The sequence below is a fragment of the Agrilus planipennis genome, unplaced genomic scaffold, assembly GCF_000699045.2.
Source record: "Agrilus planipennis isolate EAB-ADULT unplaced genomic scaffold, Apla_2.0 scaffold142, whole genome shotgun sequence".
NCBI lineage: Eukaryota > Metazoa > Arthropoda > Insecta > Coleoptera > Buprestidae > Agrilus > Agrilus planipennis.
This window is the reverse complement of record NW_020440123.1, coordinates 760,882-764,709: the sequence shown is the minus strand read 5'-3', so window position 1 is coordinate 764,709 and position 3,828 is coordinate 760,882. Positions and strand designations below refer to the sequence as shown.

The 3,828-nt window shown below is 31.8% G+C and overlaps 1 long non-coding RNA gene across 2 annotated transcripts in view; it reads right to left on the bottom strand.

Annotated features, from left to right (window-relative positions):
• Nucleotides 1-3,001: 3,001 nt before the first annotated feature.
• The window catches only part of LOC108736799, a 4,341-nt gene continuing 3,514 nt past the window's right edge, over nt 3,002-3,828 (bottom strand). Inside the window, exons 2-4 of one of the 2 annotated variants that reach the window (XR_003232134.1) lie at nt 3,701-3,820; nt 3,365-3,543; nt 3,002-3,247 (exon numbers count right to left, since the gene is read on the bottom strand). This is a non-coding gene — a long non-coding RNA (uncharacterized LOC108736799). The remainder of the gene's footprint in view (nt 3,248-3,364; nt 3,544-3,700; nt 3,821-3,828) is intronic. The other variant, XR_003232133.1, reaches the window with a different exon arrangement.

Genomic DNA, 3,828 nt, shown 5'->3' with positions numbered 1-3,828 from the left:
AAGTATAAAGTTTTCACTAAAAGTTGAATTTTAAAAAAACGTAATTCGAGCAATAAATTTCTATTTTATAATACAAGTGCAATCAAACGTTTCAATGTTAATCATGATCGAATTGGTTATGGAACAACAAAATTTCAAAAAACAATTTTTGATTTTTCCATTACTTTCTGACCAACCCTCGTATCTCGGCTCAAATCCTAAGTGATTGCAGCGCCCTCCAGTGGGGAATGACTGAACTGCTTAGTTTATTGATTTGCCGCCAGGGGGGCGCGACGGTGGCGCCTCTTATGACAAACCGTCGAACTATTGGAGTTTGAGAGAGCACCGCTAGATGGCGCTGCAATCACTTAGGATTTGACCCAAAATACGAGGGTTGGTCAGAAAGTAATGGAAAAGATCCTATGCAACTTATGCTCTCCTAATACAAATGTTGGAATTTATGAAAATTTTCGGGTTTTCGCCGAATACGAGGGTTGGTCAGAAAGTAATGGAAAAATCAAAAATTGTTTTTTGAATTTTTTTTGTTCCATAACTTTTCGACCGGCCCTCGTATAGGACGCAAAACTGAAAATTTTGTTAAATTTGAAAATTTGTATTAGGAGAGCATAAGTCGCGAAAGGTCTTTTTAAGAGTCACAATTTTTAGCGCGGCATCAACTACATTTGGTAGTTTTGTTTTCTGTTATTCTACAGAATTCGATCTTGATTAACTTCGAAACGTTTGTTTACACTTGTATTATAAAATAGAAATTTATTGCTCGAATTGCGTTTTTTTAAAATTCAACTTTTAGTGAAAACTTTATACTTAATTCTTCAATAAATTACTTCTATATTAAAGATTGTTCAATAAAAAAGCTAATAAAATTAAAATATATTTATTAATTAGACTCATATATTTATTACACTAATTAAAACATACTTATTTCAGGTAATAGTATAATACATAATATATGTAACGTATTTCATAAATAACAGTTTCTAAGGATTTACAAAAGTGAACATAATTACAAAATCAAGAAATTAATTAACAGTTTATAGAGTAAAATGAAAAATACCTGTAAGAGAAAGAAAACAAATCACATTTATATGCAATGAAAAATCTTATATTACTTACAAACTGTTATATTACCATTTAAACATAAGATTAAGGAGAAAAAAGTCCCCCTAACCCTCTGTGGCCTCCACATCTCCCCTTATAGCCACCCTATCCGCCCAAATGAATTTTAATTGTGAAAGTGTTTACAAATATTTAACTTAATTTTAACATTTATACCAAAAGATCAATTTAGAAACATTTTAAGTATCATTCTAAGTTACAATTACATAATATAACAGTTCATAAAGTAATAAACAAAATACCTGTAAAAGAAAGACAAGAAAACATATGAAAATTCAAAGAAAATACAATAAAAAGCAAAAAATACGATGTCTTCATTCTTCTTAAGGAATACCTCATTATCTGAAAGCAAAAGTGCAATTAACAGGACTAACGGCAAATACTAATAGGTTTGGTAGAGAAGATCGGACAGATTTCGCCAAGGCAAGCTGGGCAGTCGCCTATTGCTCCTATTCCAGATAACCCACTGTACCCTGTCTGAAAGGAAGTAACGCTAGAGTAGACTCGCGAAAAGTGTATAAGACACTTTTAAGATCAACTAAATAGCTAAGCCCAAGGGAAGTCGTTCGGGGAGGCCCTCCCTAATTCCACAAGGGTGAGAAGAAACACACACGATAACGAAACGTTGAATCATGTAGAACTCGTAGGGTAAATGCAAAGCAAATTAGGAAGAATATGCAGTAAGCTAAGCGAAGAGGTAAGCAAGGTTAGACTATACTACAACTACTAAACGTGTTATTTCTACTACTACACTACTACTACATACAAAAAAAAAAAAAAACATCTACAATCAACAATTACTTCAAACAAAATGAACAAAAATAAGCATGCAAAATAAAAACTAAATCAAATAAACTATAAGAAACTACAACTACAAAAACAAAAAAAACATGCAAAATAAAAAATTAATTTGAATAAAACGAACTTAATGAATTCTACTAGATAGAGCATGCAAGATAAAGAACTATTTCAACTACTGGGTCATCTTTGTCTTCTCCAACGTCGATCTGAAACAGATACGGTGGCAAACAGATTAATAAAGAGCAATTGAAATTAAGTATATCAAGTATCCTCACCTTAATTAATTATAGAACGTAACATTCCAAAGTTTACAGGTGTGAAAAGTAAACCAACTCCAGGAAGAACACCGTAGCAGAGAATTTCTTATTTCAGTGGAATTCAAATAAATATCCGGTTGCTCTCAATCTTGGGTTGAAAATTAACTGCATGATGTTACAAGGCGAAGACGAAACAGCAAATGAAGAATATAATCCATGCATGACCACACCCATGTAGACACGGACTGTTTCAGTATAACCAAACTGAACAATAATTCTCTCTCATTTATTGTATAACCTGCAGAAATGGACAAAAAACATATTAATTACACTTATAATTAAGAAACACAAATAAAAACGCACCAGAAAGCAAGTAAAATAGCTGAATTATAAAATAAACAAACAAAAATTTTACGCCATTTTACATCATAACCATAGATCACGACATAGAGTAGTGTCAAATTACGCGACGTCAATTTACGACATAGACAACAGATAAAGGTTAAAAAGAAAATCCATAGATAGATAAACTCCATAGATACATCCATAATATATGTCTATGGAAACATCAACGATAAATATCAATTTATTCTGTGGAAAATAAAAACTGTCAAGTGATATAGATGCACAATAACCTCAATTTATACTGTTGACAATAGCTAACAGAAATTCAACAGAAATATTGATCAAGTCATGTATTCTCACCTCAATTAATTGTAGAAAGTGGCGTTCTAAAGTCTACCAGTGTGATGAGCAAACCAACCAAATCTAGGAGGGATACCACTGCAGATAATTTGTTGTTCTGGTTGCATCCAAATTAATTAATTTCCAATTGCCTCCCATTGTTACGGCAAAAATTAACTGCATAAAGTTGCAAGGTGAAGACGTCAAAAGCATCGGTTGTTTCAGTAGTACCAAAATTAACCGCGATTCCTTCTCATTTGTGGGACAATCTATATGGAATCAGGCAAGAAAAATTAATTACCATTTTTAAATCGAATAAATCAGTATAAATCAGTAACATGCACACTAATGGAAAGATCTGTTCCACGTTAATTCTGCTTCTTCCATTTCTGAAACGTTTAAAAGTTGTCTATTGAAGCAAGTTACAAATGTCTAAGAAACTGAAGTTATCTAAAGATATTTTATTATATAGTTTTTTACTATTTTTAACTGATACTATTACATACCAGTTCATCATCATAAATCCTTTTTTCAGCACACTGTTTTCGCTCCCAATGAATAAAAGGCACTTTCATGCTTTCTTTAGAACCATGGGCACAGCTACTTTACAGGGCAAATGAGGACTAATACAACCAATGCTCCATAATTTCATAATTTAATGGTATCCGGAGTTCTTCTAATGTTCCTGTAAAATGAAATCTTATGAAAAAGTGTTCAGATATAATTAATTAAGTATTAAGTAAATAATGTGCACGATACATTGTTAAAGTAATGCTGAATCTTTTTCTTTGTTAATATCAAATAAATACACTACATATAGAAAATATAGTATGCATGCTCACCTTAATTAACTACAAGAGCCTCCAAGATGAAAGGTTAACAGCTAAAACACCATAGGAGACGACTTATCTTTTCAGTAAGCAAAGGATATAAGTTCAAATCTCTCTCAATTGTTGACTAATCTGTGTAA